Source organism: Falco biarmicus, chromosome 6 (genome assembly GCF_023638135.1).
Source record: "Falco biarmicus isolate bFalBia1 chromosome 6, bFalBia1.pri, whole genome shotgun sequence".
Taxonomy (NCBI): domain Eukaryota; kingdom Metazoa; phylum Chordata; class Aves; order Falconiformes; family Falconidae; genus Falco; species Falco biarmicus.
This window is the reverse complement of record NC_079293.1, coordinates 74,491,755-74,505,917: the sequence shown is the minus strand read 5'-3', so window position 1 is coordinate 74,505,917 and position 14,163 is coordinate 74,491,755. Positions and strand designations below refer to the sequence as shown.

At 44.1% G+C, this 14,163-nt stretch overlaps 1 protein-coding gene across 4 annotated transcripts in view; it reads left to right on the top strand.

The window, feature by feature from the left end:
• ASXL2 (ASXL transcriptional regulator 2) overlaps positions 1 to 14,163 on the top strand; it is a 133,530-nt gene that overhangs the window by 75,554 nt on the left and 43,813 nt on the right. The window lies entirely within an intron of this gene.

Genomic DNA, 14,163 nt, shown 5'->3' with positions numbered 1-14,163 from the left:
GCACTTGTGTGGTTGGCACCTTGGTGCTGGTCCTGCCAGCAGAGGAACCACTTCATTCTTTAAAGCAAAATGCATGCTCAGGGGATGTTTGATCTCTTTGCATGGGAAGTCATTTCTGAGTGAAGCCTGAGTATCTAGTTTCACTGGCATGACAGAAGCCTCCTTGAACCTCTCTACATCTATTCTTTCCTTACTCCCTTGACTCTTAAAATTGTTCAGTATTGAATCAGGACTGGGATTTTTTTGAATTATGTGTACTGTGATGCTGAGGTCATGCATCTTCCATGTCTGCATGCAGAAGAAACCTTGCTAGGATGGGTTGGGTTTGGGTTTTCTTTGGAGGCAGAAATTATGATCCTCAGCACTGGCAATCTTGACAGCTCAAGATCTTAGGAATGAAGACTTCAGCTCGGTCTGTTATGGTCGCTGAAGCTTGGTGTGATCAAGAATGGCAATAGCAAGTCTGATCACAGGCCTGAATAGCCTGGTAGGCTGTTCCAGCATTGATCAACAGCAGTAACCCAGAGAGGAGGTACAAGAAGAGCAAAAGAACATGACAGACATGGTTTCACATCATCCGTTGGTCTGTGGCTCAGGGACTTTGAGCGTAAAGAGGCTGTCTTTCACTTGGTGCGTGTCCGTGAGTTGGTCCGGTCCTCCTTTGAGCTGTTGTACAGTTTTAGCATTTGCACTGCCCTACAGTATTTCCTCTGCTTGACATCCTGTGCAATGAAGTATCTCATTTCGCTTGGTCTGTTTTTTAAAACCTAGTGTCTTCTAAATTCATTTCATGCTCCCCGGCTCTTTTATTTGAGTCTGAACTGTTGCTCTGTTAGCTTTACCACACCACTGAGGATTTAGGACCCTTGTGGTATCACTTGTCAGTTATCTCTCTCAGGCTGAATGACCTTTCTCGTTGCACATTTAAGGGCCATTCCATCCTTGTTGGGATTTTCTAGCTCACCTGGATGTATTTAGAGCCAGTATGAAAATGGCATACAGTCTTCAAGGAGTAGGCGCATGTATGTTTTGTTTCTGTTCTGTATTTTTTCCCTGGTAATTCCAATCATTCTGCTTGCTTTAAGGGTTGGGTCTAGGTGATCGTGAAGGTCCCTTTCCACCCAAACCACTCTGTGATTCTATGACCACTGTTGGCCTGAGGCATTTGTACAAGTGTTTATTGTAGTACTAAGGTTATATTGCTGTGTGGTCACTGTTCCCTCTCCTACCAGTTGTCTGTCAGCCCATGTGTTTTTCCCTGAATAACTTGGTATCATCAGGAAACTGCCATCTCACCATTTGCTTATTTTTCCACACAATTTATGAATACGATACCTGGATATCTTGACAATGTTCTGATGTTCTTTGCTGTCAGATATGTTTTTGCTCTACACGTGTAATATCTGGCTGCTGAACAGGTCCTGTGAGGAGCAGCTAGGACATGCAGTAAGCACCAGTTGGGTGCTTTAGAAACCATTTAAAAAGAGAAAGTTTCCAGAGAGACATGCTAGGGAGATGTGTCACTGTGCAACTCAGAAATGCTGGCGAGACACCAGGTTAAACTGTGTGTTATTGATTAGAGGACCAGGTCAGGCTTTCAAGGAGATGAACCATCTCCTGCAATAGAACTGCTTGTGCCTGTCAATCTGTTTGTTGACACGAGTAATTGACTGTCTTGTGTTTGAGGCAGAATCTACGCTCTTTGAGAGCTCTGATTATTTACACAGCCTGAGGTGTATTTTAGGCAGCTGAGAGTGTTAGTTTCAGCTAGGCTTTACAACTGGGAAGTGTGCTGCCGCTAGCATGTCAAGCTTCGGTAGCAGAGCCAGCTCCATGCAAATTGTGCGTCTCTAATGGGACGTGACCATGTTATGGTGTTTGTCATAAGCACGCTGAATTTGGTTGAATTTCTTGGCCAACCATTATGTAAAGTAGGAGCACTATGTAGAAAATATATATATAGCTGTATATACACACACACATACACACTATTTATGTGTAGGGATGTAAAGTATTTTCATAACCATTGATGGGTATTGTACAGTGTTTGCCTTGAGTGACCCAAACCATCTTGTTTTACCGATAGAGGATAAAAATGTTTTTAGCCTTATTGAAATTTAGTTTTTAAGAAGTGGATAACATACATTCTGAAAGCCCTGGCTAGGTCGCAATGCCCGTGCTTGCCGCAGAGGAGCTGGTATTTCTCCTGCACTTTGCTTGTCAAATCATTTTTAGCCACATAACTGCCACTTGGTATTTTTAGCATCAATACTAGCGAAGTTCTAACTCATGGTGATTACTACCAGCTTGGCAGTCATCTTCAACTCTGAAGGACTCATAGCAATATATAATATGTTTTTTGTTTTAATTGCTCTCTTCACTTCTCTAAAAATATTTTCCAATTCTGTATTTCTGATGGGTAATGCAATTGCCTGTGTCTCACTGATGGGCTAACGAATGTCTCTGTAACGACCTGCAGTTTTCGGTTGCAGTTTCTTGGCAGCGTTTCTCTTAGCAGTCAGATTTGCTCATGTTTTCATCACTTGTGGGAAATTAAACCTTATAAAATGAAGTACATGCATTAGTGCTTCAGACTGTCCGTACTGACAACATATGGCCATGCTCCCTGTGCCCTCAGTAGCTTGTCATCTTCTAGTCCACCAGTTAGTTCTTTTCCCCTCAAAACATGGTGCAGAGTAATTTGCTGTGTTTTAGAAGCATTAAAGCTTTTGCTGGTGGTCGCATAACGCTGCATGAGCTCATGTCTTTAAGACTTTACAGTATCTTTCCATATATTATAGATGGAGGCTGGTATTTTCTGAGCTGGTTACTGTGTTGATTCAGAAGCAGCTGATAACTCGGAGTAGGAAGATCTCAGTAAGTGTGAGGCTGTGTGTGATGAGGATGCTTTCCCTGCCCTCCTTGCGCTTGTCCTAGCAGTGCTGGTGGCAGTCAGAGGGGCACAGGGACATATTCATTCCCGTTCTTCTGCAGGCAGTGAGTTCTCCTCAGTGCTGTTGGGAGGCAATGGAAGTGGGAGTGCCTGTAGCTAAGGCTCCCAGCAATCTTCTCTTAAAGACCTTTTTCACTTGCCAGACTTCAGTTTTGGGGCTTGATTGTCTGTCTGACTGGGACAGGGGGAGTGTCTTTTAACATCAGCAGGATCTCTTCAACTTCTGCTGAGAATAAAGTGAAAAATTGATTTCTTTTTTTGGTCCACTTAAAAGCCCTGTTACCAGTGTAATACACTGCCATGGCGGTGCCTCAGCCCAGGACTTCAAATTTGACTGCGTAGTTTCTTGCTGAAAAAAACTCCAAACGCAACAATTTTTTGTTTTCACAACATTGTGCCTGCATTTCTGAGCGTCTGAGACTCTGGGTTTAGCCGGTTCACAGCAATGGGTGAGGGCACAGGTCAGAACAACAGGAACAGGGAGCACAGTCTTGGCACCAACAGAGAGGCAAGTTTTTAAACGCTGCTCGTTTTTTCGCCAGAAATGTAAGTATCTCAGCTTGGCTCTTTCTTTGTTTTCAAGTTCAGAGTTGTGGAATCCATTGTCCGAATGTGGGACTTGCTGCTTTGGCTGGCCCCTCTGCAGCAGCATTGGGTGGCTGCACTGTAGCCTCCTCTCCAGCTGCCGATAGGCCCGATGCACTCTTGGGTTGCAGCTGACAAGATTTAATGTTTCTCGGCTATTTTTAATGTACGTTTGCAAATTAATGAAAATTAGTTTGGGGTGTCAGTTGGAAGTGCTGTTGACAATTAATTCCACATGTGAATTTTGCTGTTCCGGAGTGATCATTCCCATATGGAGTGAATCAGGAAGAGTTAATCACAAACAACTGTGTGAGCTGCAATAGCTTCTTTTTTCTTTTTCTTTTTTTTTGGGGGGGGGCAGTGGTCTCTAGAAACTGGTCTCTCATCAGTGGAGAAGAAACTGATTCTAATCCAGGTTTCCTGCTCTCTGACAGCAACCCCTTAGCTGGACATGCTACAGCGCTGTTTAAGCACGGCTGCTGGATGCTATATGCAGGATTCCTGCCCCGAGTCATGTCACCTAAGTGTGACATGAGTAGGTAGTAAGCAGTAGGTAAAAGCAGAGAAGGGAATACAAGGAAATGGTTTAAGTTAATCTGTACTGGCTATACTTTGACCCCTAGTTTAGGTCTGAGAGCCACAGGCCTATATCTCAGTTAAGTACCCTAGAGCTGGTGTGAGATGTGATCATTGATGATGTACTATCTTCATCAGTTTCTCTGCATAAAAGTTAATTGGAGAATTTTGAAATTGTCTAAATCAACTGTTTCCAGGTCAACCGTGTGGTTTCACCAGTGAAGAAAAATACTGCTTCATGGGCTGAAAATCAAAAAGCTTCAGTGTAGTGGGTAATGGGTGGTTCTCCAAAAAATTAAACACTTGTGCTAGTGCCCTCTCAGCAGTAAACACACAGGTGTAGCTGCTTATCACTCGTGCTCATGAAATGCAATAATCAAACAATCCTCTTGCGGGCACTTGGAGGCTTGTTTTTAGGTGTGTGTATCTTGGCAACAAACCCTTGTTAAGTGGATTATTGGGTGAGACACCTTGCAGGCACAGGTGAGGTGGTAGCTGGGAGACTGGTGTGCAAACCTTTGCAGGTTCCAGGTTGTGCACCTGGGTTGAAGAACCTCCATAATCAGGATACAGGATTTTTAAAGTACTTATTTTCTTTTATTAAAATGTATATTGGCAGAGGCAAGCTGCAGTAACCATGATCAAAGAGACCGGAGAGCTAATGAGTTAGCTGTAAGTAGCTCTTCGGAGTGGGGGAGGAGAACAGCTGTGCTGCCCCCAATGCAGTCACACTGAGGTGATTGGTGCTGCAGGAGCCCAGTGGGGAGTTCAAAGAAACATGACGCATCTTCATGTTAGCTTTCTATACGGTTCATGTTTGGCCACCTCTAATCTGCTCTGTGTTTGAGTCAGCAACCTAGAAATGTGTCCTGTTACCCCAAAACAAAGCATCTGAAGCATACGGTCCTACTTACTTTGCCTTCTAAATGTCTGCTGTAAAGAGATGCTGGTGTTTAGCTGAGCTGCTCAGAAGCCTCTTTCTGCCCAGACTCTGGTCCATGCCCTCTCTTTACTGACCCTGGGTAGACCTGGGCAGCCACAGGGACCCTGCTGTGAGCCAGCACTCCTTGTAGCACTATGAAAGCGAACCTACACATAAAGAACACTAGCACCCTTGGACCAGATTAGCAGTTTGAATCAGCTCATGGAGGGACCTGATGTGTCCTGGGACAGTCTGAGGGAAGGGATGGGGCTGCTTGTCTGGGGTGGAAGGTGTAAGGCCTCCTTTTGATGACAACAAACCCTTAGATCTGTTCATTTGCTTGTGTACTTTGAACTTGCTGTGCTCCAGATATGTGCGCTGCTGAGCCAGAACAGTATGTCTTCAGTATGCTGTGGTATTAGTAGTAGGCAGTCCCAAGTAATAATCGGAAAAGAAACTATTTTACTGAAGGATTCTGTAAAGAACCATAAGAAGAATCTTCACTAGCTTTTTACAACCACATGCTGCCCAAAGGAGGTTGCTTTACAAGGAGCAAAATTGTACAGGGTGTATTTCAGTTCCAGATCTGTTACTTCTTCAGAGGAAATACTTGCATACGGAATGAGTTATAGTGATTGCGTTCTCTTAAATTGTTATTAAAAATATAATTATACCAGTCATGACGTCAACAGAAGTTCCCTTGACTTTTGTGGGCATCTCATACTTGATACTGTGAGGTAAAGCTTTGGGTTCTGACAAACTCTTCAGGGATGTGGCACTGCTTGAAAAGGTACTCAACAGCAAGTGCATCGATGCCTTTTGTGTGTGTGCACTGCAATTTCAGTTGTATTTTTCTTAAAACAGCGCATTCCTAGGAATGCGGTGACTAATATATGCAAATGCACCGGTACAGTTTGTACGGGGGAAGGGGTTTCCCTATTATCTCTTGATGTTGCTGTTGCTGAGCCAATCTGTAGAACTGTGGTGCAAGGTGAACGTTTTAGAAGGATGAGTGCTGGTTGTGCTGCCTGGTGCTTTTTGGTAGATCTGCTTCAGTTTCTGCTCTCACCAAGCCTTATAGGTGCTATGCTATAATTCCCATCCTTTCTTTTGAGCATGTATCAAGTAGTTCTACTGAAGCCTGTATCTTGTGCATGCAGGATGCCAGGTTGTGAGTGACTGTCTCTGTAGAGCTGCCAAATGCTTGTGCACCAGAGGTTTCCTCTCACAGGCCACAACAGCTGGAGTGAACCTGCTGACTGGGCTTACTGTTGCACAATTAATCTCTCTCCTTCTTCACACGTGGGATACAGAAATACCTTTCATGATCCTTTTTTGGTTGCAGTGCCTGGAAAGTGAGGGAGAAGAAATGCGCTGCTGCTTCTGCCCTCATGTGACAGCAGGAGGTGCTGGCACAGCAAGGTTCGTGCCCTGCCTGACCTGTGGTTACTCAACTCGATGCCTGTTGTAAATTTTCCTCCTAAAAGACTTGCAACTCAAGGAGCTACCTAATGAAATGACACCTGTTCTCTAGCTACTGCACATCAGCTGAAATCCAGAGAAAGAGAATACCTGCAAGGAATGACAGGGGTCATTTTGGAGGCTCCTTGAAGCAGGTGCTATGTTCAGTCTTGAGTAACAGAGGGATACCAGGAAAGTGAACGCAGTCAGTTAGGTATCGGTCACATCAAAACTGTCAGCTTTAGTAGCTGAATTTCAGTGGTAGAAGGTTTTCTGGTGTGAGATCATGAAATACTGGCCTTTTTCAAAGTAATTCTTACACTGGTATGCTCAGAGGAAGATTTTCCTGTCTTCCCTTGCTTTAACATAGACAGTCACCCCACTTCATATCATCATATAAAACCATTCACATAAGATTTTTCTTTTCCTCGTGGGGCAATGCATCCTCCTCACTCTTTGTTTCAAGGCCATCATCAGCCTTTGAGTGCATGTGTTTCTCTGTGATCCCTCTTCGTACCAACTTCACAGCAGGAGTCACCCAGCTGCCTTTGGTCATCAGACAGGTGGCTGTGAAGAAAATGGTACTTCCACCAAGCTGGGGTAACTTTTCTTCATTAGTACTATTATTCACAGCTTGTGTTTCTATTTTTTGGTCTTACAAAGTAGAACAGGTGTTGTATGGTGGAGTGGTTGATAGACCAGAAGGCTGTGCTGCCATTCAGGGAGACCTGGGCAGGCTGGAGAGTTGGGTGGAGAAGGGACCTCATGAAGTCCATCAAAGGCAAGTGTAAGGTCCTGCCCCTGGGGAGGAACAGCCCCACACACCAGCACAGGCTGGGGCTGACCTGCTGGGGAGCAGCTCTGCGGGGAAGGACCTGGCAGTGCTGGTGGGCAGCAAGTTGCCCATGGGCCAGCAGTCTGCCCTCGTGGCCAAGGGGCCAGTGGGATCCTGGGGTGCCTTGGGAGGAACGTGACCAGCAGGTCAAGGGAGGTGGTCCTCCCCCTCTGCTCTGCCCTGGTGGGGCCCATCTGGAGCTCTGGGTCCAGTGCTGGGCTCTCCAGGTCCAGAGAGACATGGACAGACAGGAGAGAGTTTGGGGAAGGGCCATGAAGGTGACAAAGCCTCTGGAGCATCTCTCCTAGGAGGAAAGGCTGCGGGAGCTGGGGCTGTTCAGCCTGGGCAGGAGAAGGCTGAGAGGGGACCTGAGCGATGCACACAGGTACCTTAAGGGCCAGTGTCAGGGGGCCGGGGCCAGGCTCTTGTCAGCGGTGCCCAGCGACAGGACAAGGGGCAACGGGCACAAACTGCAGCACGGGGAGATCCGTGGGGAGAGCAGGAAAAACTTCTTTCCCTTGAGGGTGCCGGAGCACGGGGACAGGCTGCCCAGAGAGGCTGTGCAGTCTCCTTCTCTGGGAACGTTCAGAGCCCACCTGGACACGATCCTGTGCAGCTGCTGTAGGAGAGCCTGCTTGAGCAGGGGGTGGGCTGGGTGGTCCCAGGGGTCCCTGCCCAGCCTGACTGCTCTGTGGTGCTGTGATTGTTTATGAGTTTGGGACAGGTTTCTCCACTGCCTTTGCAGTGACCTGTAGTGCTGGGCCTGAAGTATGTGTGTGTTCTCGCCACAAACATGAGGACCTGGATGTTCTGTGGCAGTAAGCGTTGACAGTATGGACTGTGAAATTTAATTCCTGGTTTTACACGTCTGGCCTTGACCTGAATAATTTCCCTTCTTCTCAGTGTCCAAGAGGAGAAAAATTTAGGAGAACTGCTAAGTTCTTTGAGGTCTAAAGATATTTTTTAGGGAAGAGAGAAGCGTTCTTGACAAGGAAGCTTGTATTTTAGGTAAAGTAAAAAGTAAACACTGAAATTTTTGCGGTAATATACTGAGATGCCAAGGTCAGTTGTAAAATGACTTTCAGTGAGTGTTGGGTGTTTTTCAGCAGGGGGAATGAACGATTGCTTCTGTCAATTACCTGGAGTACCATAGTGCGTGTTGTGAATAACTTGTGTTTATCACTTGCCCTTATAGTCTTGACTTTTTCCTAAAGGCACATATCTGCTATAGTGTTTGGTTTTTAAGAACAAAACCCCAGACAACAGAGTGACTCATTGATGTTGGCTAATTTGATGTCAGCTGAGGTAATTAGCACTTACAGCTGTACTTTTTAAACAAGTTTATGTAAAATACTTTATTTCTTTTCTTTCTTCCAGTAGAACAGCTTAAAAAATGTTGTTTGGATCAGTAAAATACCTCTATTCAGAACATTTTCATGATTGTGATTTGATTTCTGGAACACGCAGGGAGCTGTGCCTTTGTCTGCCTTTGTCATTGCCATCTGTCCTCCAGAAAACTTGAAAATGCTTAAGCTTATGAAGTGATAGGGGTACAAATTGCCAAGTATTTCTTTTTACTGTTTCTTTTAGTTTCATTTGTTTTGTAGTTAGATTCTGAGCATGCTGGGCTGGGCACTTCTAATTCCTCTTACACACACACAGTCTGCAGCAGGGTCTTCCAGTCCATGGCTGGTGTTCCTGGATGTGCTGTTCACTGCCAATAATAACATAGTCATGTGGCCACCCCATGCCCAGGCTGAAACCAGAACTACTTCTGTGTCATTTAGGTAAGCCTGGGGTTTGTTAACTGGGAGATCTCCATAGCTGATAAGGCTTTATGAGAGAGAGATGTTGTCTAAAACGTTTCTAATGCTGATGGACGTTCCTGTGTCTGGGCTGGAGAGTACCACGGGCAGTCTGAAGGGCTGTGCTTGGTCCTGCATCCCAAAGAACTCTGCATTGACGCGTCCCTCTGATGGAGAGCCATCGTGGACACACAAACTAGGCTTTGGTGGCAGTGTCTGGAGTATTTGATGTAGAGTCTTTTGGCTGCTGTTGGCAGCTCGGCTTGTCAGACATTTCCCTAAGTGTTCCAACAAAGTATTCCTCATGGTGTTAAGCTGCTTGGTGTCAACTTCATTTCTTCACTAGAGCAGAGAGGTGTAGAGCTGTGTCTTTCCTTTTCTCTTTCCCCTTCTTTAAGGTGTTTGTCACTATTTAACTGATGTCCTTTGCTAGAGTGGAGGAATTGCCCAGTGTAAGCAAGAAAGCATGTATGAATTAGTTTACCCTTAAGAAAGCTTTAAATTGGGAGAGAAAGAGGGTAGAGAGCTTAGGTGAGATCACCAAAGTGTGGAGACATATGAGCGATCAGACACAGAGTTGTTGAGTACTTCAGTTTGCTTTCTCAGAGCTGCCAGTGCAAGATAACACTCCAGTTATCTCCATGTGAAGCAAACAGTTGATCTTTTGTATGTCTATAAAAACATGATCTGATAACAGGAATGTGTGACCCTCATCAGAGCAGTATGAGTTTCAGCTTTACCCGGGGTAAGGGCAGGAAGGAGAGCTCTGGGAAGTTGCAATTGGACAGTATTTTTGGACATTAATTCTTCCTTCATTTTAGCAAGGAACAGTCATACGGGGGAGAACTCATTTTTTTAAAATGGGTGGTCTCACTCTAAGCGTGTTGTTGACATGACATGACAAGTTGACATGAATTTAAGGTCAAATTCCCATTCTCATTCTGGTAAATTGCATACCTGTAGAAAGTAAGGGCATTGGATTAACTGAGGACGTTTCTGCGCTTCTCAAAACGTGTTTTAATGGCTTTCACTAGAAGTTTTTCATGTAATACATCTGGATCCCATTAGCTGTTTAAAATTGCTTTATTTTAAGCCTATGACTGCACATTGTTGGAGGAGGGGGGTATTATATTTTTAGTTCAGCTTGAGTGTACTTTCTTTCCAAATGAGTAAAGTGCAGCCTTTTCTTTGTGAATATGTAGATTTCAAGGCAGACAACCCCGCAGAAATGCATATAACCCCTTGAGCAGGAACTCTGGATCTACTATTTTAATTTGGTTTCATATTATGCTTTCCCAAGCCCAAACAAAATCAGAGACAAAACCCTAGTAGAGCTTCCACTTCTGAGCTCCAGCCAGGACACAGAGGTGAGTACTTGGTCCGTGTGTTCTGCTGCAAGAGTGGCGAGAGCAGGCGCAGGGCTGGCAGCAGGGCTGGCAGCAGCGCCTGCCAATGGGACAGGTCTTGTGTCTAGATCATGCAGCATTTTGATCCTTTTAAAGGCAAAGAGTAAACATCTTATGCCTGAAGACTGTACAGAAGAGTGCTGCTTCTGTGCCAAATAATAAATCACATTTACGCTGACAGTGGGATTACGGATTTCAGGCTCTTAATGGGTGGAATGAATTCTTAGGATGCGTTACCCATTCATAAGATGGGAGTGATCTCTGCAGCGCATGCAGCCAGAGCAGTCTGTTAGGTGATGCTCATGAAGCAGTTACCCAGCAAAAAGGTGTTTATCCCTGGTAGAATTTTTATCTAATGTAAATAAATATAGCAGAACAGTTTCATTGCTCCAAAACAGTTTGATTCCACTTACCCAAAGATGAAAGCTTCTTTTATTGCATAGTATATTTGAAACTGTAATTAGCTCTGATTTCAAAAGAGAAAGGATGAGAGATCCAGTAAAACCCCACAGTTCCTGGAGCCATCGTGTGAGCAGTTCAGAGGGCTGTGCCCTTTGCTTATATCATTGAGCCTGTTGCAGTGTCAAAATGCAAGAGTCCGTGTGGTGTTTTTATGCTAGTAGTATTTGGGTAGGTTGGTTTGGGTTGTCTTTAGCCATAGTTCAAGCAAAAGACTCTTCTTGTCAGATTAATTCTAGTTTTGCAAACTGTTGACATCCTTTTTCCTTCTGATTTGAAAGTATTTTGCCTCCCAAATTCTCCCAAGAATTGCAGATGTATTTTTCCTTCTAGCACATTTTTAGTGGTTTTATTTTGTTTCATGCTGTTAAACAGTTAGCATGTTAGTTAAGATATCCATATGCCAGTATTTGGTAGAGTGAACTGCCAAGGCTGACCTTAAGCCAAGTGACCCTAAGAGTAATTTTCTTCTGGAGTCACAGAAATAAAACCATTGTATAAATGCAAGGTCATTCTTTATGCTTGCTCTCTTCAGCAGTGTCCTTTGCATCTTTTCTGAAAAAATCCTGAGAAACCCAGCAGTCATTTCTGCTACATCCGTTTAAGAAAATCTTAATCTTGATTTACGAATAGCCTGAGTGCCTGCCAAAAAAGTGTGAGTTCTGTCATCATCCCTGTTGTTTCACTGTAAGATCACCCTCTGCTTTTCTGTTCCCTGCTCTGGCTCGGTGCTGCTCCAGGTGTTTTCCTGCACTGGCTTAAAGCACCATGCTCTGAAAGCCCAGTCCTGCAGCCAGCTGCGCTCCTTGCAGTGAGAAAGGATGATAAGGCAATAAATCAAAAAAGTAAATTATTGGCTGAGTGAGCAAACATCTCTCTAAGTCTAATAGATATGTTGAGCTTAAAGGGACATTAATTACAGTTGTACAGTCAGTTTTGCTGCATCAGAGCAGGATCGGCTATGCCCATGTGTTTTCTCATTCTTGTTTATCTGACACTGTTTGGGAAAGACAACTTTAGCCACAATGTTATTATTAAACATCATCTTAGGCAAGTGAGTGGATGTATACTGAAAGCCAGTGGGATTTCAAACAAATATCTTGCTACCTTTACACCCTAAAAGGTAAATAATCTGTGCAAGATGAGACACCCAAGAAAGAAAAAAAGTAAAAATATTTTTAACATCTTCACCTTTCTGTTAGTCTCACGCAGTGTACAGAACTGTGCCGGTACCTAGCACCAGATGAGACTTACGAGTCTTAGTGCTTCTTTGGTGGTAGGGTGGACTTTAGCTGGATACTGGCTAATGTCCAGTTTCAGTGGACCAGTTGTGCGTGGGGTGGTGACAGCAGAGAGTGCATGGTATGTCAGGAGACTTGGGGTGTTCCTTCCATCATTGCCTTTGGAAACACTGGGAAAACGCATGATGTGGCACACTGTTAAAGTGTGTGGTCAAATCATGCTTCCCTTGCCAAGGTTGTGGCTGACCGATGTGTTTCTTGATCTTGGAGGGTCAAGCAGAAAGTCCGTAGCCTTAGCTGAGTGGGACTCTGCAAAGGAAAGACACAAGGCAGCATCTTGATGAAACCATACAGTCTTACTATTTCTATTAGAAGGGGTCCCTAGACTACATCCTGCATTTAATATTTGCAGCAATGTACTGCAATTTTTCTAAAAGAATTAATCACTCATCATCTTCAGTAAATTATTGTTAAATAAATCTTACTACTTCTCTTTGCTGCTCTTAGCACAGTTTCTTTATAAATGTATATAAGATAATTGATTGACCAGTGGTTTAGGGTTTGCAAATCTTAAGGGAACACAATACCTTGTAAAATGTCATCAGATGTTGCCAGCCTGAAATTTCTAACTTAATTGACTTTTAACATAATTAAAGTTCTGTTATAATTTCATTTCTTAGAAGACATGTTCTTGTGTCCCATTAAGTTTCAAGTAAGAAGTCTCAAGTGTAAAGGAGTCTCTGTCCCACAAATTAAAGCTGTAATTGACTGCAGACGGATCTTCCTCCAGTATTTATTCTTGCAGCTGCAACACGGGACTATACTGGATCCATTCTTAGTTTATCTATCAAATCAGGGTTTGTGAGGTTTGGCTGACACATGTTCCACTTTATCTCATCTGCTTTAATCTTCAAGAACTGTTAACATTTCACCTGGCAAACTCCTCTCCCAGCCAAACCGACAGCAGGAAGCAATGAAACCTCATGAATGAACCAGCTGGCTCAGTGACTTCAGGCCGAGCGTACAGGGTTATTAGTGTTGGAACTGTCCTGGCTGTGGATGCATATATTTAATTGCTTCTCCAAGCCAGCACTCTCAAATGCCCGAAGTTTTTTTGTTGCTGCCCTTTAGTCATGTTTCTGTCCTTACCACTTATCACAAGGTGATGTCTCCATCCCATCTCTTGGGTGGGCCTCTTGAGGTTGAAGGGATTCTATTTACTGTAATTCACAAAATCTACTGAGATGCGTTTCTGTCACATGCTGGCCCACAGTCTTCCCTAATCTTTAGCTGATCAAGGAAATCTTTATTAATGTGGAAACAGTGCAAAGCAACTCATGGAGTATTTTAAAATTGGGGTGTCTTACTGGATGCACGGCTTTCCCAGGTCTTGCTTTACATTCTGTAATTTTTTCTGCAGCTGCCCTCCGAAAGTGCTCTCAGGATTTCAGGGCATCAAGGGGTATAATCTCAGCTCCATATATTTTTCAAATTATAAGAAAGCCTGAAGTGAAGACAGAACTAACTTTACTGAAAATCTGTTTAAATCTACAGGAAACAAACTCAGCTTATCAAGCCTCATCCTTATGGGAGTCTGAATATTATTCTACACGTGCACATCTTTGTGTTATATCTCTGCTTGGCTGCGTGCAAAATTCTTAAAAGGATGTAACCTTTCTGCGAGCTTTTGGGTCCAAGGGCCCAGGGGTGTATTCCTACAGGTTTATCCTCCCATCCTTCCCCCCTTCGCTTTGGGGGCCCGCAGCAGAGCTCAGGCAGCTGTGACTGGGTTGGCTTTCTCAAGTTCTCTTGTTTGTGCTTGAGAATCTGTTGTGGTTACAGCTGTCAGTCCAACACAGCAGCCGTTGTGGTACCGAGGGCTTTTACATAGTCAGAGAATGCACAAAATACCATAATGCA